Here is a 23532-nt window from a genome sequence, read left to right as displayed (position 1 = left end):
AAACGGGTGACGCACTCAACATGCAGATACCAAAAAAAAAGCAGCCACCATTGTCCCCAATGTCAATAAATAAAATAATGCTCACCCACTTATAATGCAGACCGTGTAACAAGCCAGGCAAAAGGTCCCGTTGTTTTGGGCGGTAACAAATGCAGACAAGGCGGTACCAAAGAGGGACTAACAAGTATTTTTAGGAATCAGAAGCCAGCCTTTAAGATGTACAATGGCACACACCAATAACAAACATGGGCGGAGAGTGGGCGGGACTTCCACTGCATACTCTATCACAGCATGCCTCGCAGAGTGAGCAGTGAATGCGCGCTGCCACTAGGCTTGACCTAAAAATGAAATGATTGTGCTTATGCGCCTACAATGAGTCAAGCACCCATTTGGGAGAAAGGTCAGGTCAACCGCCGAACCCCAGACGCATTCTCTGAGACTCCCCTTTCCCTATCCAACCCAAGGCTGGGAGTCACAGAGGCAGAAGGAAGGGTGTCAATGTTCCCCTCAACCCCCCTCCCCCCAAAAAAATTAAACTCTCCTAGCCAACACTTAGCGAAAATGATTTAAGCTATTAATCTTCAATATGCACAAACTGAAATACAGTATACTCAAAACCAAAAAGAGCCATTACCATTCCACCTGAACTCAAATTCCATCCCTCAAACAAGCAAAAGGGGGTACATGGCACCTTCTCTCTAATAAACTATAAGCACTTCAAGCTAATTCTTGCAAACAGCAGATATGAAGCAGTGCTTGACCGACCTCTAGAAGCAAAAGCAGTGATCAAATAGAAGTCTCAACAAGCACTGCAAGATCAGGAGACCTAGGGTTATTAACACATGTAGATTTACCACATTAGTGCGAGACACACAGGAGGGTGCCCACAGGAATGGGCAGAGAGGGCTATAGTTGTAAAGTAGAGCCTCATGCAGTTCAGTATCATCACTCGTGTGGCATCATAAGGATACATCCAAACAGACAAATGAACTTAAGTGAGAAGTTAATATATCTCTGGGGAGAGGGAAGATGCGAAAGACAGTCTAAAAAGCCAATGGCAGAAGAGGAGAGTCCTGGAAAGCCAATAGGTGAAAAGGCGGCTAAAAGCCCTCTCTTGTACATTGTAAGCAAAAGCTGTTTGACAGCTGCGATGTCAAAACTCTGAATTAATAAAAACTCTGACAAATGAGACACTCAAACAGACCTTCTGTGAAGCAGCACTGAAACTCTGGACCATTAGGAAACATCCACTCTTCACACATTCAAATATGAACTCAAAACATTTCAACGAAGGCAGCAGATACACATTTATTATTTAGTCTCAGCCAGTGTCCCACTGGCTTGTATTGTCTGCAAGGAATATCTCATCTCTGATGGACCACTTGCTGCCTTGTTTTTTTTTGCACATATATACACAATATGCTTAGCTCATACGCACAACCAACATATGTGTGGCTACTGTGCATTTGCACTGTTCAGCATTTATTAACCCATGCATGTACATAAGTAGGTAACTTGTGAAAAAATAAGTGCCGGGGCTCCCTTCAGGAGGCAGCTTGCTTCAGCCCATTGCTCCTATTTGCAACGCCTATAACAGAACTAACTACTAACCAAGAAACCGAACAAGTGGGGAGAGGATGTGGCGTAATTGCCAGAGCTGCCAACTTTGGAGCTAGGGAACAAGGTTAGAGTCTTGGCACAGGTTCAACATCCTGTGATTCTAGGCAAATCACTTAATCTCCCTGTGCCTACAAAAAATGAATGTGTCTTTAACTGGTGCTCATAAAAAAGGCTCCAATACCTTTGGGTCAAGTTCGCGCTATAAGCACAGGTGCTGAAGATTAAGTGCCGGTGCCGAGCGCCAAAAACCACTGGCTCAAATTAAGCACTGCACAGTCTACATAGGAATTGAAATCATTGGTTCTGTTATGTGTTCTGATAATAGAAGTTGACCTGTTTGTACATTGCTACACTGCCCTGGAGGCCTGGTCGGTACTATAGAAAACTATACAAATAAACAATTCACCCAATAATAAAAACAAGCACTGACAAAGCCAATAGGTTCCGCGTCTAGCATAGAACAAAATCCCAACACCAAGACGGCTGCATTTCCACTTACCACTACCAAGACTCTGGAGCTTACTCCCACCTTGAAGATGGCGGCCCTCAGTCAGAAACAACATGTATCCCACTTCCACTAAAACCTAGACTGCAGGCCCGTCTCACCAGCTAGTTTATGTAACGCAATACCACTAACCAGGGCAGGGAACCACCACCTATATGTTGGCACTCACTCTGATCACCCAGAGCACTATAACAGAACCCAGAGTGTAATTCACTAACATCCAAACTGAGCAGCTCCTTCCCACCACCCAGGCTAAAAGAACTCAATCTCATGACCAATATTGCAGAACACAATTTCATCTCCTGACCAGCGGCGGCTCCTCCGTTATGGTGGAGGAACGTCGCCTCACCTGCCAGCAGCCCAAAAACTGAAAAATAAAATGATAATAAACTCTTGTTTTGTTATTGTTTTATTTTTGCTCTTGTAGCCAAGTCTTGGGGTCGGGCCAGGGGAATGACAGGCTGGTGTAGGAGTGGTTGCACTGTTATTCAGTGAGCACGATAGTCTGGCAGGCCGTCTCCGGATGGCCAAACCGACATGCGCATTGAAGCTCTCTTCAGCCCGAGCTGCGTTGCCGGGTTGGAGAGAGCAGGCACAGGCTCCCAGTCAAACTGGGAAAAAAATCATCGGTGCTCATGCCAATCATGACGATGCTTTCAGCAGCATGAAAGCAGCATCAGGATTGGCTATAGTGGACTTTGGGAGCCAGTGCCTGCTGTGGAGAGAAGCGCAATGCGGCGATGCTGCAGGCAAGTGGTTGTTTTCATTTGCCTCGTCATCCGTCTGTCCGTCCCACCCCCTTTATTGACACACTGGCCACTACTGCTCCTGACTTCCACCAATCAGACAGTGAAACCCCCCTAAAACCCTTCTGAACAGGCCCCAGGTAGGTGTGGGCTTCTGAATAGATGCTGTTAAGTATGGGTCATGTATTGCTTTGTGAACTGCAGCCAGCAAGGAAGAATTGTTCTCTTGCAGTAGCGGGCTGTGGGTGTATGTATATAGTTGATGTACATGGTGTGAACCCGAGGGGCAGGATGAAGAGGAGCACAAGGGAGTGACAACAACATAAAAGAACGAGAAGGAAGCCATGAGTGCAATCTGAAAAGGGCAGTTGGTTAGGTAGTAAGATTGGTGGTGTGGGTGAGCTTTAGATTTTCCAACAATCACACTGGCATATCATGGTAAAAAACATTGTATGAGAAGCAGCGCACGAGGGGGTCTTAAGAAGCAGTGGACTCTGAGAGGAATGCGGATTGTTAGGGGTAAGTACAGCTCATTTAGTAAAATAACAAAAAAAATTAAAGGCCTTCAAAACAGAGAAAAGAGAGTGAGAGAGAGAGAAACAGAGCGAGAAAGAGAGCGAGAGAGAACGAGAGAGAGAGCGTGTGCTTTAAGAATCCCAGGTGAAATCCGACAAACACCCCATTTTACCCTGCTGAAAGCACCTGTTCCCAGCTATTTGTTAGAAAATACATTCATTGTCGGGGTATAACACCCCAAACACCTCCCCTGAAGCCACGCCCCTCAATCTGAACTGGGAGGACGGGAATGAAGGCCCGGAGGAGAGCGCAGGTGTGGCTCCAACATTGGGGAGGGGAGGTGGACAAGGGTGCCATGAGTGTGGGGCCTGTATTGCAGATTACATCAGCCCATTGGACGTGGATTTCGTTACTTGGAGGCGGGTGGAAGAGCTGCTGTGAGGTGATATTTGAAAGCAGCCAGTGCAACTTAGTCCCAGTTAGTGTTGCGTCGTTTGTGCGTACACATTTGGAATCCTCTACTCCGTAATCTAGCCAGCAACTGAACTAAATGATTTATAATGGCCCTCACTTCAAGGCAAGGCACACTTACTTTATTTTTCTGCACTAGACTCCAACCAGCAAATGGTGTTAGCAGCCAGTGCTCTCCAGGCCGCAGCACTTGATAGGCACAGCTGACGAGGCGCTAATATGCGTGACTTCGTATTTCAGTGCAGTGATGCGGACCACCACTCTGAAATGTGTTAGTGTAACGCATGATGCGTGATACTTGGCAGGGCCGAACTTGAGTGTGATGGAGGTGTGGGTAACAGAAGAGCAGCTGGGGAAGTGGCTGGTACTTTCCTCTTCCTGTGCGTTAAGTCCTTCTGGGGTTATAAAGTACAGGCAGTGAAGTGGTCATTTTGTACACGACATTGGCAGTAGGGCTTGGACTGGGGGCCTTGTCACATTCAAAGGGCCGCTTTGAACCCAAACACAAAACAGACACGAGCTCACAATGTGTGGGATATGCAAATGAGAAAATGTGTTTCTGGGAGAGAAGGAACCTGTGAAAATGCCTGTGATGAGGCTGGCTCGGCGCACACCTCTTGGCGCACTTATTTACAAAGAGGGTTTATGTCAAACAAGGCGACGCCATATTACATTCCCTGGGGAAAAGGGTAAATGCATGGAAATCCATTTCCTCAAATTAGAACGTGTTACATTTCCTTCCTGCGAGCACGCAAAGTCTTCCTGAAGGGAGAACCAGTGTGCTCAGCTTTACAGGATTCACAAATGAGTTGCTTGTTGTTCGGGTGATTAAACAATCTTCCATTTGCATAGCAGCTGGCCGGGGTGTGCTGTGTGGTGCGGGCGGTGGAACATAATAACTTGTTTTTATAAAAAGCATGCTACCACTGTTTGGCAGCTGCACGTCTCTGCGGCTAATCAGTTTACTACTAACCCACTCAATGGTAGTCTTTTTACCTGCTTTGGAGGATGAAAGGCTCAGTTAAATGTCCAGGTGTTAGAAATGTGCAAGCCCTAGCCCCAAAATGTGAATATGGTGCCATCAATTTTTTTTAGCTTTGTGTAGGGAGACCTGGTGTTTCAAATACATAACATATACTTAGAGTTGGCCTTGAGTCAGCACCTTGTTCACGATGGATGGTTTGTAGCCCATATCAGTTGACTGCTGTTGGTTCCATAGTTTTCTTCCCTATTCAGGTGCTTATCCCTTCCCATCAAGGAGCATTTTGGTCTCACAGTGTTCTGACTTAATGAGTTGTTCTGGTTTTTAAAGGGACATGCAGTTCTGGAGGATGGTGCTGTCTTTTAGTCACACTTTCTTTAAAAAAACAGCACTGCAGAACTACCTGATGTCATCTCTCTGATTGCAGCCGAGCCACAAAGAAGGAAAATCCTCAGAACAGGAAACCTTAGGCCTCACAAGTGTGCATGCATAGAAAGGCAACAATACATTTAACAAGAGCTGATGAAAGCCCCAGACCAGAACGGGCTCGTAGCGTGAGCCGAAACATGGTGGCACGAATTTATGAGGTTTAATTGAACAATTGTATTCAATAAAAAGCGTCAACACAATTTGCATCCATACCGCAAGAACACTATGAATAAAGAAAACCTTTGGGTATGCCTGTAGGTATTTTTAACTGTATATATTTCTTCTGGATCCCTGCTTATCAAGCTTGATTTAATGTAAGAACTCACACTCTATCTTTGGTTGAGTTCGCCCTGATGGTATCATCCCACCAGGCTGTGTCTATGCGCCAATGATGAAGCATGTCCTGATAAGTGAGTGAGGCATCCACGCCAACATCTTTGGATATCCAAGAGGTTCCATTTAATAGGGACCAATTTCCTTCTCCCCCTAATTCGTTGAACATTCCAGGTGCTTTTGTGTGTGATATTGTCTTGGGGAGACTGCAAATGTTCTTACTCTTTTTCTCTCTCTCTCTCGCTCTAGATTGTGGTAAAAGAAATAAAACCTTCTTGTTACAGCCATAATGGAGTTATGAGCTTATGGAGGCCTTGTGTGGGCCAAAGAGAATGTTGTTTGCCCTGTAAGGCGGCATGCTCTGAGATGCTTATAATTAACAACAAAAGATGTACAGAGTTCCCCCAGGGGAGCTCAGGAAATTAAGCTCAACCAGTATTCTCTCTCACTCAATTTAGACAACGGGTGAAGTGAGGGTCTCGAGTGTGTGGAGTAGACCCATATTCCAGAATGTAAGGATACCTCACACAGGCTACCGTCAGGACTACAACTGTAGCCCCAGCCGATAGTCGTCCAGCGTCATCATCGGTATCCTGCTCCTTCGGCAGGCTGGCGGTGCAATGCCCGTCGGGCAGCGATGGGAGCTGCACTTTTGATGGAGATCTTTTATTCTGGGCCAGCGGGTGTGTGTGTGTGAGGGGCCTAAGGGAGTGTAATCGTGAGCATGGTAGTGAAATTAAAAGAAGTCAGCGAAGTCCTGTTGGTAATAGTTTTAATAGTCAGGCTTCCTGCTTCAATTAAAAGGTATAGGGGTACTAAGGGGTGGTACGCAATGAGACCAACCCTTACTCGACCCTTAAAGTGCAAGAAATGGTCAACATGTTTCACGCCCTAAGGGCGATTCATCAGGACCTGGGTGCTCATAAATTACTCGGGTCCTCTAAAGTTAGTAGGACACCAGTATACGACCTGTACAAGTGTCGTATTGAAATGGTTCCAAACAGGGGACCTCCTGGGAACTGAAAAAGAATAAAGAGAAGAAACAACAGTATAGACACAAATGATGGCACCTTTACTCTATCTTTATAGTGACATCTTATCCGTGCCTGTGTTCACACAATCAGAACATGCGTGCCCAGTGCGTGGCTCTGTCTACAAATTGACAGCATCAGGTGCTATTGTGAGAGAGAAAAAGTCAGAATTTAATTCAATCAGACCAGTACAAGGAAAGTGCTTGCACTGAGTAATGATGGCGTGCTGGTTTGCTATGACTGGTATGCAAAGACCATGTCGTAAATTCGACGTTGCAGCATAAATCATGGAGTGGGACATAACGTGGCCAGAATAGTGTTAAATCATAAACCTCGGGGAAATGAGGCGACGTGTGCCACTAGTCCGCAAAACCTAGTAGTATCGAATTTTAGTTTTTTTTAGAAATTAGTGAAAAAGCCACACAGAACAACCAAAGATTAGTAATTTGACACTCTGTAAAATATATATCAACTTGTGCGCTGGTACAGTAATCATATATATACCCAACTTCGATCATAGGGGAGAGACGGGAACCCGAGTGCAAGAGCCCTACGAGTGGCTTTGCAGCGTTTACCGGATCGTCTATAACAATGGCGGTGCACTTACCCTTAAAGTTTCTTCCTGGAAACCTCACGCGCCGTCCAGGTGGGGCCGGCAACGAGTGAGGAATTTCCTGGGGGAGAACAAAGGAGAAAAGGGCAATAGCCCGCAGGGGGATCAGGCGAACGTCAGAACCCAACCGGGCTGCCAAGGTCAGAGTAAGGGAAAGGCTAAGTGGCAGCGCAGTCCGCGGGTGGAGTACCAGCCCGACACCTTACCTCGAACGTCGCTGCAGGCAGGCTTCTCTGCACCTACCCCTCCCACTGGAAACCAAGGTCTGGACAGCCGGCACGGTTGATCCGATGGTATCCTGGTTTAAATGAGGGAGACGCGCGCGCAATTCAGAGGTGTGTCCGTCCGGTTGCTAAGAGACGGTACACACGGGTGAAGAGAGAAAAGAGAAAAGGGGTCCGTGGCGGACAGCGCAGGCATGGCGCACATAGTGTGAGCGCCATCTTGGATTGGGCTCAGGCGTTTTGGCAACGCATCCTCAGAGGACGCGCGCGCACTTCGGGGGTGTGTCCGTCCGGTTGCTCAGAGACAGTACACAAGGGTGAAAAGGGAAAAGGGGTCCGTGGAGGACAGCGCAGGCATGGCGCACATAGTGTGAGCGCCATCTTGGAATGGACTCAGGTGTTTTGGCAACGCATCCACAGAGGACGCGCGCGCACTTCGGGGGTGTGTCCGTCCGGTTGCTCGGAGACAGTACACAAGGGTGAAAAGGGAAAAGGGGTCCGTGGGGGACCGCGCAGGCCAGGCGCAAATAGTGTGAGCGCCATCTTGGAATAGACTAAGGTGTTTTTGACAGCGCATCCTCAACAATCTGGAAGTGGACAATATGTCCAGGCTCATAACTATCTGGCGAGTGTAGTCCAGGGCACCCCGTCATTCAAACCCAACGTTTCGCACTGCAGTCGATGGATCCATCTTTGTTCATGCTTGAAGAGTGCCTGTTGATTGAGATGTGGTAGTGATTCAATCACAGTCCATCGAATGCTTTCAGCAGGGTGGTCCTTATTTCTGCAATGGTCATATAATTTTGTGTGGGATTTATGACACCGGATTTTGCTGTTATGTTCCATTATCCTTTGCTTGACAGGGCGCATGGTCATCCCGATGTACAGCAGATTGCAGGGGCAGATCAAGGCATATATGCACCTGGAGCTGTTGCAGTTCGTGTGCTTGCTGTAAGTCCATGTGAAATTGTTAATGAGTGTAATGGTCTTGCCCTGGATGGTCTGTGGACATATAACACATGTACCACACCGATAGTGTCCAGTGACAGGAGGCAAGTCCCAGAGTGTTTTAGCAGTTTGGACGGTGGTTTTTTTAGGGCGGGTATGGACGAGAGTGTCTTTAAGGTTTGCCGTCCTCTTGAAAGCGAAACGTGGATGTGGCATCTCCATCCCTGCGGAGTTCAGAATACCCCAATGAGTGTTGACAGTTTTCTTGATAAATGCGGAGTTCCTGGTGAATGAGGTCACACAGGTGATCTTGTCGTCTTGTTCTTTAGGATGCATCTCAAGTAGGGCCTCTCTGTTGTTATTGAGAGCCCTTTTGGTGGAGTCTTTCAAGAGGCGAGTGGGGTAGCCCCGATCAAGGAGTTTGGTTTGGAGGGAGCGTGCTTGTCGTTTATAGTCATTGGTTGAGCTACAGTTTCTCCGGAGGCGGAGAAATTGACCAAATGGTAGATTATCTCTCAAGGATTTCGTATGGTGGCTACTGTAAGGTAACAGGCTGTTCCTATCCGTCTCTTTCTTGTAGAGGGTGGTACTAATCGTCGTGGGTTCCAGTATTATGGTGAGGTCCAGATAGGGGATGTGTTCGCTTGACATAGTGCCCGTGAATTTGAGGAACGGGTCTTGCTGGTTTATCCAATTGCAGAACGCCTCACAGGTCATCCGGTCCCCTTTCCAGAATACCAAAATATCGTCGATGTACCGACGCCAGCAGGTGAGGTTCTCACGGAATGGATTGTGGTCTGGGGGGTAGATGCATCTCTCCTCGAATGACGCCATGTAGATGCAGGCTAGGCTCGGCGCAAAGGTCGAGCCCATAGATGTCCCGCGTATCTGGTGGTAGAGGTTCGATTCATATTTGAAGAAGTTTTCGGTCAGCGCAATATGAGCCAACTCCATAATGAAGGAAACCGGAGTAGGTGACAGCCACTCTTCTTGTCGGAGGAGTGATTCCACGGATTCCAGCGTTGCCTGTTGGGGTATGTTCGTGTACAACGCTTCCACGTCGAGTGTTAGGAGAAGGTCGATGTCCTCTCTACCATCCATATCGTTGATAAGACGAAGCACATCTCTGGTGTCCTGTAGATACGACGGAATGAGTTTGACTAGGGGTTGCAGGAAGGCATCGCAGAATTGAGAGAGGGGTTCTAAGATAGAACCAATACCCGACACAATGGGTCGTCCTGGGACTGGGGTGATGCCTTTATGTATTTTGGGCAAAATGTAAAAGTACGGTGTGACAGGGTCTGTGGTCACCAGGAATTCTGCCTCTTTCTTGCTCAGCCATCCATTGGTTTCTGCTTCAATGACCAGGGACATCACGGTGGTCGTGAGGCGGTTAGTAGGATCTTCAGTCAACAATCTATAATGATTTGAATTTGACAGTTGACGTCTGCATTCCCGATCGTAGTCGTCATAATCAAGAATGACAGTGGCACCCCCCTTGTCGGCTTGCTTGATGACAATGGAGGTATCGCTACCCAGCGAGGAAGCTGCCCGTCTCTCATCGTTGGATAAGTTGTTGAACGGTTTAGTGGATGGCATATTCCTCATGGTTCTGAGAACAGCTCTTTCGAACGTCAGAACCTCCGGAGGCACCATCCCATCAGTAGGAGTAAAGGTGGATGGTTTCCTGAGGCCCGTGTCCTCACAGGGAATGTCTGGTTTATTGTCGAAAAAGGCTCGGAGGCGTATCTTCCTGAAGAATTGCTTCAATTCTATCATTTCTTGAAAGGTATCCGGGGTCGGTGTGGGAACAAACCCCAGTCCTTTCTCCAGGACTGTCTTTTCTGCAGTGGTGAGGGTTCTCTTGGAGAGATTTACAATCAGGCTCTTCTCCCTCTGGACGTCGTGCTCCTGGTCTCCATCATCGTTGGTTCCGGCATCTGGTCTTGCCATTGAACACCCTTGTTCCCGCCTCGCTTTCGCCCTCTTCCTCTGCCCCAACCTCTGCCTTGAAAAGGAGGCGGATTCAGGGGGTAGAATTGCGGGGGGCCCTGAGGGTAAAACGGATATTGCCATGGTGGGGGTATATTCGGTGGGCCATGGAACATTGGTCCTTGATGGTATCCTTGTTGCCAGGGGCGTGTAGATCTTGCATTTCTTGCTGGGTAGCCTCCACTGGAGTCGCTACTCGAGGAACCACGTCTGGTGTCTGTGTTTGAGTCATCATCCGAGGAATAGTTGTTCTTTTTACCCTTGAAACCTTCTCTGAGGTAGGGGTATACTTTTTCCTTTGAGAATTTCGCTATATCCTTCTCCAGCTTAGTGGTTTTCTGTTTGAGCAGAAATTCATAGTGATCAGTCATCTCCTGATTAATCTCAGTAAGTTTAGTTGTGAACGCTGTTTTGTTGTTTTTAGAGGTAGCATTCTTCATGGTCGCTTCTAGGGCCGAGATTTTTTCTTGAAGTGCCTCAGATAGTCGCTTGGCGGTCTGACTAATCAGGAACAGCAGGTCCTTGGTGCATTTCCAGGAGACCTGGCACCAGTCAACCTTGAAACGGTTGTCCTCCAGGAACAGTCTCGGGACGATGTTTACAATGAGGCCCTGTGGTGCAATATTGCTCCTTAGATACTCAGTCATCATCAGTCCGTGGATCGTTATCCTGATTAGTTCTTTTTTCATCTCGCTCAAGGCAGTCCACTCATTGGATGTTGCTCCAGAGGCTCCTAGTGCAGTCGTCGGTGGATTATTAAGTAGGGAAGGCGTATTCCTTAGTGTTTCAGCTATCGTGTCTTCATTAAAGCTGAGGCCCGGAACATCCTCCATGTTGGGGTATGGTCTGGAAAGAGGAGGGTGCCCTGAACTAGTGAGCCAGGGCAGAGTGACAAAGAACAGCCCTAAGGAAGGGTAAGTAAAGGGTTCACTGTGTGGCTTGGTCCAAAGGGCGGGAGTAATTCGCCCCTGGTAACCTGGTTCAAGAGTTCCCGTGCATAAAGCACGCTGACTGTGAAATCAAACAAGGGGAAAGGAAGGTTGGACGATTTTTAAGGGGGTCCAATGTACTTGTCCTGACAACAATTAACAACAAAAGATGTACAGAGTTCCCCCAGGGGAGCTCAGGAAATTAAGCTCAACCAGTATTCTCTCTCACTCAATTTAGACAACGGGTGAAGTGAGGGTCTCGAGTGTGTGGAGTAGACCCATATTCCAGAATGTAAGGATACCTCACACAGGCTACCGACAGGACTACAACTGTAGCCCCAGCCGATAGTCGTCCAGCGTCATCATCGGTATCCTGCTCCTTCGGCAGGCTGGCGGTGCAATGCCCGTCGGGCAGCGATGGGAGCTGCACTTTTGATGGAGATCTTTTATTCTGGGCCAGCGGGTGTGTGTGTGTGAGGGGCCTAAGGGAGTGTAATCGTGAGCATGGTAGTGAAATTAAAAGAAGTCAGCGAAGTCCTGTTGGTAATAGTTTTAATAGTCAGGCTTCCTGCTTCAATTAAAAGGTATAGGGGTACTAAGGGGTGGTACGCAATGAGACCAACCCTTACTCGACCCTTAAAGTGCAAGAAATGGTCAACATGTTTCACGCCCTAAGGGCGATTCATCAGGACCTGGGTGCTCATAAATTACTTGGGTCCTCTAAAGTTAGTAGGACACCAGTATACGACCTGTACAAGTGTCGTATTGAAATGGTTCCAAACAGGGGACCTCCTGGGAACTGAAAAAGAATAAAGAGAAGAAACAACAGTATAGACACAAATGATGGCCCCTTTACTCTATCTTTATAGTGACATCTTATCCGTGCCTGTGTTCACACAATCAGAACATGCGTGCCCAGTGCGTGGCTCTGTCTACAAATTGACAGCATCAGGTGCTATTGTGAGAGAGAAAAAGTCAGAATTTAATTCAATCAGACCAGTACAAGGAAAGTGCTTGCACTGAGTAATGATGGCGTGCTGGTTTGCTATGACTGGTATGCAAAGACCATGTCGTAAATTCGACGTTGCAGCATAAATCATGGAGTGGGACATAACGTGGCCAGAATAGTGTTAAATCATAAACCTCGGGGAAATGAGGCGACGTGTGCCACTAGTCCGCAAAACCTAGTAGTATCGAATTTTAGTTTTTTTTAGAAATTAGTGAAAAAGCCACACAGAACAACCAAAGATTAGTAATTTGACACTCTGTAAAATATATATCAACTTGTGCGCTGGTACAGTAATCATATATATACCCAACTTCGATCATAGGGGAGAGACGGGAACCCGAGTGCAAGAGCCCTACGAGTGGCTTTGCAGCGTTTACCGGATCGTCTATAACAATGGCGGTGCACTTACCCTTAAAGTTTCTTCCTGGAAACCTCACGCGCCGTCCAGGTGGGGCCGGCAACGAGTGAGGAATTTCCTGGGGGAGAACAAAGGAGAAAAGGGCAATAGCCCGCAGGGGGATCAGGCGAACGTCAGAACCCAACCGGGCTGCCAAGGTCAGAGTAAGGGAAAGGCTAAGTGGCAGCGCAGTCCGCGGGTGGAGTACCAGCCCGACACCTTACCTCGAACGTCGCTGCAGGCAGGCTTCTCTGCACCTACCCCTCCCACTGGAAACCAAGGTCTGGACAGCCGGCACGGTTGATCCGATGGTATCCTGGTTTAAATGAGGGAGACGCGCGCGCAATTCAGAGGTGTGTCCGTCCGGTTGCTAAGAGACGGTACACACGGGTGAAGAGAGAAAAGAGAAAAGGGGTCCGTGGCGGACAGCGCAGGCATGGCGCACATAGTGTGAGCGCCATCTTGGATTGGGCTCAGGCGTTTTGGCAACGCATCCTCAGAGGACGCGCGCGCACTTCGGGGGTGTGTCCGTCCGGTTGCTCAGAGACAGTACACAAGGGTGAAAAGGGAAAAGGGGTCCGTGGAGGACAGCGCAGGCATGGCGCACATAGTGTGAGCGCCATCTTGGAATGGACTCAGGTGTTTTGGCAACGCATCCACAGAGGACGCGCGCGCACTTCGGGGGTGTGTCCGTCCGGTTGCTCGGAGACAGTACACAAGGGTGAAAAGGGAAAAGGGGTCCGTGGGGGACCGCGCAGGCCAGGCGCAAATAGTGTGAGCGCCATCTTGGAATAGACTAAGGTGTTTTTGACAGCGCATCCTCAACAATCTGGAAGTGGACAATATGTCCAGGCTCATAACTATCTGGCGAGTGTAGTCCAGGGCACCCCGTCATTCAAACCCAACGTTTCGCACTGCAGTCGATGGATCCATCTTTGTTCATGCTTGAAGAGTGCCTGTTGATTGAGATGTGGTAGTGATTCAATCACAGTCCATCGAATGCTTTCAGCAGGGTGGTCCTTATTTCTGCAATGGTCATATAATTTTGTGTGGGATTTATGACACCGGATGTTGCTGTTATGTTCCATTATCCTTTGCTTGACAGGGCGCATGGTCATCCCGATGTACAGCAGATTGCAGGGGCAGATCAAGGCATATATGCACCTGGAGCTGTTGCAGTTCGTGTGCTTGCTGTAAGTCCATGTGAAATTGTTAATGAGTGTAATGGTCTTGCCCTGGATGGTCTGTGGACATATAACACATGTACCACACCGATAGTGTCCAGTGACAGGAGGCAAGTCCCAGAGTGTTTTAGCAGTTTGGACGGTGGTTTTTTTAGGGCGGGTATGGACGAGAGTGTCTTTAAGGTTTGCCGTCCTCTTGAAAGCGAAACGTGGATGTGGCATCTCCATCCCTGCGGAGTTCAGAATACCCCAATGAGTGTTGACAGTTTTCTTGATAAATGCGGAGTTCCTGGTGAATGAGGTCACACAGGTGATCTTGTCGTCTTGTTCTTTAGGATGCATCTCAAGTAGGGCCTCTCTGTTGTTATTGAGAGCCCTTTTGGTGGAGTCTTTCAAGAGGCGAGTGGGGTAGCCCCGATCAAGGAGTTTGGTTTGGAGGGAGCGTGCTTGTCGTTTATAGTCATTGGTTGAGCTACAGTTTCTCCGGAGGCGGAGAAATTGACCAAATGGTAGATTATCTCTCAAGGATTTCGTATGGTGGCTACTGTAAGGTAACAGGCTGTTCCTATCCGTCTCTTTCTTGTAGAGGGTGGTACTAATCGTCGTGGGTTCCAGTATTATGGTGAGGTCCAGATAGGGGATGTGTTCGCTTGACATAGTGCCCGTGAATTTGAGGAACGGGTCTTGCTGGTTTATCCAATTGCAGAACGCCTCACAGGTCATCCGGTCCCCTTTCCAGAATACCAAAATATCGTCGATGTACCGACGCCAGCAGGTGAGGTTCTCACGGAATGGATTGTGGTCTGGGGGGTAGATGCATCTCTCCTCGAATGACGCCATGTAGATGCAGGCTAGGCTCGGCGCAAAGGTCGAGCCCATAGATGTCCCGCGTATCTGGTGGTAGAGGTTCGATTCATATTTGAAGAAGTTTTCGGTCAGCGCAATATGAGCCAACTCCATAATGAAGGAAACCGGAGTAGGTGACAGCCACTCTTCTTGTCGGAGGAGTGATTCCACGGATTCCAGCGTTGCCTGTTGGGGTATGTTCGTGTACAACGCTTCCACGTCGAGTGTTAGGAGAAGGTCGATGTCCTCTCTACCATCCATATCGTTGATAAGACGAAGCACATCTCTGGTGTCCTGTAGATACGACGGAATGAGTTTGACTAGGGGTTGCAGGAAGGCATCGCAGAATTGAGAGAGGGGTTCTAAGATAGAACCAATACCCGACACAATGGGTCGTCCTGGGACTGGGGTGATGCCTTTATGTATTTTGGGCAAAATGTAAAAGTACGGTGTGACAGGGTCTGTGGTCACCAGGAATTCTGCCTCTTTCTTGCTCAGCCATCCATTGGTTTCTGCTTCAATGACCAGGGACATCACGGTGGTCGTGAGGCGGTTAGTAGGATCTTCAGTCAACAATCTATAATGATTTGAATTTGACAGTTGACGTCTGCATTCCCGATCGTAGTCGTCATAATCAAGAATGACAGTGGCACCCCCCTTGTCGGCTTGCTTGATGACAATGGAGGTATCGCTACCCAGCGAGGAAGCTGCCCGTCTCTCATCGTTGGATAAGTTGTTGAACGGTTTAGTGGATGGCATATTCCTCATGGTTCTGAGAACAGCTCTTTCGAACGTCAGAACCTCCGGAGGCACCATCCCATCAGTAGGAGTAAAGGTGGATGGTTTCCTGAGGCCCGTGTCCTCACAGGGAATGTCTGGTTTATTGTCGAAAAAGGCTCGGAGGCGTATCTTCCTGAAGAATTGCTTCAATTCTATCATTTCTTGAAAGGTATCCGGGGTCGGTGTGGGAACAAACCCCAGTCCTTTCTCCAGGACTGTCTTTTCTGCAGTGGTGAGGGTTCTCTTGGAGAGATTTACAATCAGGCTCTTCTCCCTCTGGACGTCGTGCTCCTGGTCTCCATCATCGTTGGTTCCGGCATCTGGTCTTGCCATTGAACACCCTTGTTCCCGCCTCGCTTTCGCCCTCTTCCTCTGCCCCAACCTCTGCCTTGAAAAGGAGGCGGATTCAGGGGGTAGAATTGCGGGGGGCCCTGAGGGTAAAACGGATATTGCCATGGTGGGGGTATATTCGGTGGGCCATGGAACATTGGTCCTTGATGGTATCCTTGTTGCCAGGGGCGTGTAGATCTTGCATTTCTTGCTGGGTAGCCTCCACTGGAGTCGCTACTCGAGGAACCACGTCTGGTGTCTGTGTTTGAGTCATCATCCGAGGAATAGTTGTTCTTTTTACCCTTGAAACCTTCTCTGAGGTAGGGGTATACTTTTTCCTTTGAGAATTTCGCTATATCCTTCTCCAGCTTAGTGGTTTTCTGTTTGAGCAGAAATTCATAGTGATCAGTCATCTCCTGATTAATCTCAGTAAGTTTAGTTGTGAACGCTGTTTTGTTGTTTTTAGAGGTAGCATTCTTCATGGTCGCTTCTAGGGCCGAGATTTTTTCTTGAAGTGCCTCAGATAGTCGCTTGGCGGTCTGACTAATCAGGAACAGCAGGTCCTTGGTGCATTTCCAGGAGACCTGGCACCAGTCAACCTTGAAACGGTTGTCCTCCAGGAACAGTCTCGGGACGATGTTTACAATGAGGCCCTGTGGTGCAATATTGCTCCTTAGATACTCAGTCATCATCAGTCCGTGGATCGTTATCCTGATTAGTTCTTTTTTCATCTCGCTCAAGGCAGTCCACTCATTGGATGTTGCTCCAGAGGCTCCTAGTGCAGTCGTCGGTGGATTATTAAGTAGGGAAGGCGTATTCCTTAGTGTTTCAGCTATCGTGTCTTCATTAAAGCTGAGGCCCGGAACATCCTCCATGTTGGGGTATGGTCTGGAAAGAGGAGGGTGCCCTGAACTAGTGAGCCAGGGCAGAGTGACAAAGAACAGCCCTAAGGAAGGGTAAGTAAAGGGTTCACTGTGTGGCTTGGTCCAAAGGGCGGGAGTAATTCGCCCCTGGTAACCTGGTTCAAGAGTTCCCGTGCATAAAGCACGCTGACTGTGAAATCAAACAAGGGGAAAGGAAGGTTGGACGATTTTTAAGGGGGTCCAATGTACTTGTCCTGACAACAATTAACAACAAAAGATGTACAGAGTTCCCCCAGGGGAGCTCAGGAAATTAAGCTCAACCAGTATTCTCTCTCACTCAATTTAGACAACGGGTGAAGTGAGGGTCTCGAGTGTGTGGAGTAGACCCATATTCCAGAATGTAAGGATACCTCACACAGGCTACCGACAGGACTACAACTGTAGCCCCAGCCGATAGTCGTCCAGCGTCATCATCGGTATCCTGCTCCTTCGGCAGGCTGGCGGTGCAATGCCCGTCGGGCAGCGATGGGAGCTGCACTTTTGATGGAGATCTTTTATTCTGGGCCAGCGGGTGTGTGTGTGTGAGGGGCCTAAGGGAGTGTAATCGTGAGCATGGTAGTGAAATTAAAAGAAGTCAGCGAAGTCCTGTTGGTAATAGTTTTAATAGTCAGGCTTCCTGCTTCAATTAAAAGGTATAGGGGTACTAAGGGGTGGTACGCAATGAGACCAACCCTTACTCGACCCTTAAAGTGCAAGAAATGGTCAACATGTTTCACGCCCTAAGGGCGATTCATCAGGACCTGGGTGCTCATAAATTACTCGGGTCCTCTAAAGTTAGTAGGACACCAGTATACGACCTGTACAAGTGTCGTATTGAAATGGTTCCAAACAGGGGACCTCCTGGGAACTGAAAAAGAATAAAGAGAAGAAACAACAGTATAGACACAAATGATGGCACCTTTACTCTATCTTTATAGTGACATCTTATCCGTGCCTGTGTTCACACAATCAGAACATGCGTGCCCAGTGCGTGGCTCTGTCTACAAATTGACAGCATCAGGTGCTATTGTGAGAGAGAAAAAGTCAGAATTTAATTCAATCAGACCAGTACAAGGAAAGTGCTTGCACTGAGTAATGATGGCGTGCTGGTTTGCTATGACTGGTATGCAAAGACCATGTCGTAAATTCGACGTTGCAGCATAAATCATGGAGTGGGACATAACGTGGCCAGAATAGTGTTAAATCATAAACCTCGGGGAAATGAGGCGACGTGTGCCACTAGTCCGCAAAACCTAGTAGTATCGAATTTTAGTTTTTTTTAGAAATTAGTGAAAAAGCCACACAGAACAACCAAAGATTAGTAATTTGACACTCTGTAAAATATATATCAACTTGTGCGCTGGTACAGTAATCATATATATACCCAACTTCGATCATAGGGGAGAGACGGGAACCCGAGTGCAAGAGCCCTACGAGTGGCTTTGCAGCGTTTACCGGATCGTCTATAACAATGGCGGTGCACTTACCCTTAAAGTTTCTTCCTGGAAACCTCACGCGCCGTCCAGGTGGGGCCGGCAACGAGTGAGGAATTTCCTGGGGGAGAACAAAGGAGAAAAGGGCAATAGCCCGCAGGGGGATCAGGCGAACGTCAGAACCCAACCGGGCTGCCAAGGTCAGAGTAAGGGAAAGGCTAAGTGGCAGCGCAGTCCGCGGGTGGAGTACCAGCCCGACACCTTACCTCGAACGTCGCTGCAGGCAGGCTTCTCTGCACCTACCCCTCCCACTGGAAACCAAGGTCTGGACAGCCGGCACGGTTGATCCGATGGTATCCTGGTTTAAATGAGGGAGACGCGCGCGCAATTCAGAGGTGTGTCCGTCCGGTTGCTAAGAGACGGTACACACGGGTGAAGAGAGAAAAGAGAAAAGGGGTCCGTGGCGGACAGCGCAGGCATGGCGCACATAGTGTGAGCGCCATCTTGGATTGGGCTCAGGCGTTTTGGCAACGCATCCTCAGAGGACGCGCGCGCACTTCGGGGGTGTGTCCGTCCGGTTGCTCAGAGACAGTACACAAGGGTGAAAAGGGAAAAGGGGTCCGTGGAGGACAGCGCAGGCATGGCGCACATAGTGTGAGCGCCATCTTGGAATGGACTCAGGTGTTTTGGCAACGCATCCACAGAGGACGCGCGCGCACTTCGGGGGTGTGTCCGTCCGGTTGCTCGGAGACAGTACACAAGGGTGAAAAGGGAAAAGGGGTCCGTGGGGGACCGCGCAGGCCAGGCGCAAATAGTGTGAGCGCCATCTTGGAATAGACTAAGGTGTTTTTGACAGCGCATCCTCAACAATCTGGAAGTGGACAATATGTCCAGGCTCATAACTATCTGGCGAGTGTAGTCCAGGGCACCCCGTCATTCAAACCCAACGTTTCGCACTGCAGTCGATGGATCCATCTTTGTTCATGCTTGAAGAGTGCCTGTTGATTGAGATGTGGTAGTGATTCAATCACAGTCCATCGAATGCTTTCAGCAGGGTGGTCCTTATTTCTGCAATGGTCATATAATTTTGTGTGGGATTTATGACACCGGATGTTGCTGTTATGTTCCATTATCCTTTGCTTGACAGGGCGCATGGTCATCCCGATGTACAGCAGATTGCAGGGGCAGATCAAGGCATATATGCACCTGGAGCTGTTGCAGTTCGTGTGCTTGCTGTAAGTCCATGTGAAATTGTTAATGAGTGTAATGGTCTTGCCCTGGATGGTCTGTGGACATATAACACATGTACCACACCGATAGTGTCCAGTGACAGGAGGCAAGTCCCAGAGTGTTTTAGCAGTTTGGACGGTGGTTTTTAGCTGAGAGTCTACACTGCCTTGTAGGAAGGATGCTATCAGATGAGGGTGTCGGTCTTTTCAAGTGTAGCCCAGCCAGTAAAAATAAATGTAGCCAATTATACATGTTGTCTGTAGCAAATGTAAATGTAATCATGTATTACTGCAGTGCAAAGGATAAATATATCAGTGCAGTAGTAGAGAGCAGATGTGTCAGGGCTTGGGTCCCCTCTTGATCTTCATTGGTCACACCGTGGGCCTATGCAATGAGATTGCACTCTAGTTCTACTTAAATACCTGTTTTTATAACTAATCCACTTGAAAAAACAATAAGCAATTAACCATGTGCACAGATGTGCAGAAAGTAATATGCTATTTATTACCAATGTTGAGAGAGGGGAGACGCTGGATAGTTATGCCATGCCAGGGAAAATATATTTGGACTAATAAAACATGTTGCTTCAAAGAAGCACACCAATTAAAACAAGTTTCACTGATTCATTGCAAGGGTCAAATACCTTATGAAAACCACAATACAGAGTAATTTACTTAAGAAAAAATGCTTATTGTCTCAAAGATCCCTTTCTAGATTCATTTGTCAAAAGAACTGCAACAATAAACACAAAGCTTAGGATATTTGGTTAAACCGAATGTTGAAAAAGTCAATTTAACCATCACATTTGAGTAATTTTAGCCTTTTAATGAATGGCAGCTATCTCGGGCAAATGGTCAATGTGCTGAGGTACAACGTTATAGTATTGCATAGAGTCCTAGTACTGACCCTTGCTTCTTCCACAGCGGTCTTTAAGTTCAGAGGTGGTCTGTGATCATTCTCAAGGGCTGGGCATATTATTGCATAAAATATGAGCACTGTGGGTGGAAGCGCTCAAACATTCGACTATAGAATGTTTGTATCAGGGCCAGTGGCGTGGCTAGACCTACTACCACCAAGGGCTGACCCTAAGTTTGCCACCCGGTGTAGGTAAGGGGGGGTGGCGGCCAACGGACGACTTGTTCCAAGGGGGTGAGGCGGGGGTGGACAACTTGTTCCAGAGGTGGACGGTCTGGTGGCCGGATAACTTGTTCTCGTGGGCGGGTGGATGGTGGTTGTCGACAGACACAACTTTCTCACCTCCACCGCCCCCAAAACACAGTGCTGCCCGGCGTGGACCACCTCCCCCAGCTACGCCACTGATCAGGGCCTATTTGAGTCTCAGGTCTCTCTTGAGGCCCCTACCACTGGCGCAACACAAAATGATGAGGCCGATCTGAAAACAGTGGTGAGGGGACCCTAAAACCTAAGTACACCGACTGTCATGTACATGTACAAAGGCGGAGGAGGGCTAGGATGCAGACCAGATACGCTGTAAAGGTCTACATTGCATATCTGGTCCCTTCCCAAAAACTTGGACACACTCGGTGCAGGCCTCATGCGTGCATGGGTTGCATCCCATCTATGTATCACGTGTACCACAAGTTGCACTGAAAAGACCTATGAGTTCTGGGCCGTTCAGGAGGCTGTCTATTCCTGAAAAGACTGTCTCCCTATGGTGGCTATTCAAGGTCAAAACTCGTCTCCACAAGGATGGGTACATTAGCACGCAGCCCACAAGTTCCTCTGACCTGCACTCATTTATCCTCTTTAGCTGTGCTCTGCATGCCTAACAACTAGACGAAGGAGAAATTCTAATTTTCTCTGGTGAAAGAGGGATGCTTAATGGAACCCGAGTAAATAAGCAGAGACATGGATAGAAATAGGCTCTCCTAACTCTGCCTTCGCCCCCACCCACTTTTCATTTGGATAATCAGATTTTTCCATCTGCTCGATTTAAATGAGCATTGTTGGCCTCCTGCGAGGCCAAGCAGAGGAGCACCTGCTGGGCTTCCCCAGGCGCAAGCCGAGGTTTATCGCTCCCTGCACCTTCCAAGCACGGTCGGGTCCCCCCGCATCGCTGCTTCGTTATTGGGGTATTTCATTTCACAGACCAATTTATTACAGTAATAGAAAGACAAGACAGCGCTGCGAAGGTGCGCTTGGGAGCCCGAGCGGAGGCGAGGAAGGCAATGCAGAAAGAAGAGCTGGCCGCACGGCCTGCTGGCGGGATTCACGCACTGCCTTCCCCGGACCATCACTCCACGCCTCCCTGAAAATTAATCAGCCTGAAAATTGCAATCAATCATGTCCTGAGGGCAGCCAGCTTCACAGCTGGAACTCTGCCGCAATCAAAACGGCCAGCATCCAGCCTGCAGCGGGTCAATATCAGGCACCCAGCTGGTCAATATCACGAATGTATGATGTCAATATCAGGGCCCAGCAGGTCAATATCAGGCCTCAGCAGGTCAATATCAGGTCTCAGCAGGTCAATATCAGGACTGTAGCACATCAGTATCAGGCCCCAGCAGGTCAATATCACGAATGTATTTTGTCAATATCAGGGCCGAGGGTCAATATCAGGCCTCCAGCAGGTCAATATCAGGGCCCCAGCAGGTCAATATCACGTCTGTAGCACGTCAATATCAGGCCCCAGCAAGTCAATATCACGTCTGTAGCAGTCAATATCAGGCCCCAGCAGGTCAATATCAGGCCTCCAGCAGGTCAATATCAGGGCCCCAGGAGGTCAATATCACGACTGTAGCACGTCAATATCAGGTCCCAGCTGGTCAATATCAGGGCCCCAGCAGGTCAATATCAGGGCCCCAGCACGTCAATATCAGGCCCCAGCAGGTCAATGTCAGGCCTCCAGCAGGTCAATATAAGGGCCCCAGCAGGTCAATATCACAACTGTACTAGGTCAATATCAGGGCCCCAGCAGGTCAATATCAGGACTGTAGCAGGTCAGTATCATGGCCCCAGCAGGTCAATATCAGGAATGTAGCAGGTCAGTATCAGGGCCCCAGCAGGTCAATATCACGAATGTAGCAGGTCAGTATCAGGGCCCCAGCAGGTCAATATCACGAATGTAGCACGTGAATATCAGGACCCCAGCAGGTCAATATCAGGCCTCCAACAGGTCAATATCAGGCCTCCAGCAGGTCAATAGCATGATTGTAGCACGTCAATATCATGCCTCAAGTGGGTCAATATCACGATTGTAGCGCGTCAATATCAGGCCTCCAGTAGGTCAATATCAAGTTTAAAGTGGGTTGGAATGCGACTTTTCTCATTTAATGCAAGCTTACCCCAAAAACAGTCTGACCAAAAGACTGTCAATAACAAGGAGGTAAAGGGTCTTTGTAACATCCACAGAGGGTTAGCCTGGAGCGGTCCATGTACCTGGCAGGCAGCAATGCAGCCATGTATGCATTAGGCTAATACCAGTTTGCCACAGGACAACATTAGGTATGCTGTGGCTACTCAAGGTTAGGGGCTGTAGCAAGTCAATGTCAAGTCTTTAACCCCTTCTGTGCTGCGCGAATTTTTCTGCAGTGCTGAACGTTCCATTGGGCCTATGGAACCATGACAGAACGGTTCAATCAATCAATCAATGACATTTATAGAGCGCACTACATACCCGTAGGGTCTCAAGGCGCTGGGGGTGGGGGGGTGCCGCTACTGCTCGAACAGCCAGGTCTTCAGCTTCTTCCTGAAGGAGAGGTGGTCTTGGGTCAGGCGCAGGTCGGTCGGGAGGGAGTTCCAGGTCTTGGCGGCCAGGTAGGAGAAGGACCTTCCTCCTGTAGTCGCTCTTCGGATGCGGGGGACGGCGGCGAGGGCGTGGTTGGCTGATCGGAGGTGGCGTTTGGGAGCGTAGAAGTTGATTCGGCTGTTGAGGTAGCTCGGGCCTTGGTCGTGTAGGGCTTTGTGTGCGTGGGTGAGGAGGCGGAAGGTGATTCTTTTGTTGACGGGGAGCCAGTGAAGGTCTCTCAGATGTCCGGAGATGTGGCTGGTTCGTGGGATGTCGAGGATGAGTCTGGCTGAGGCGTTCTGGATCCGCTGGAGTCTCTTCTGGAGCTTGGCGG

General features: G+C 48.6%; 1 protein-coding gene across 1 annotated transcript in view; it reads right to left on the bottom strand.

The window, feature by feature from the left end:
- Positions 1-23532, bottom strand: part of IGDCC3 (immunoglobulin superfamily DCC subclass member 3) — a 359560-nt gene that overhangs the window by 277330 nt on the left and 58698 nt on the right. The window lies entirely within an intron of this gene.

This window comes from Lissotriton vulgaris, chromosome 2_1, assembly GCF_964263255.1.
Source record: "Lissotriton vulgaris chromosome 2_1, aLisVul1.2, whole genome shotgun sequence".
NCBI lineage: Eukaryota > Metazoa > Chordata > Amphibia > Caudata > Salamandridae > Lissotriton > Lissotriton vulgaris.
The sequence above is the reverse complement of the archived record's forward strand: the minus strand, read 5'-3'. Positions and strand labels throughout refer to the sequence as shown.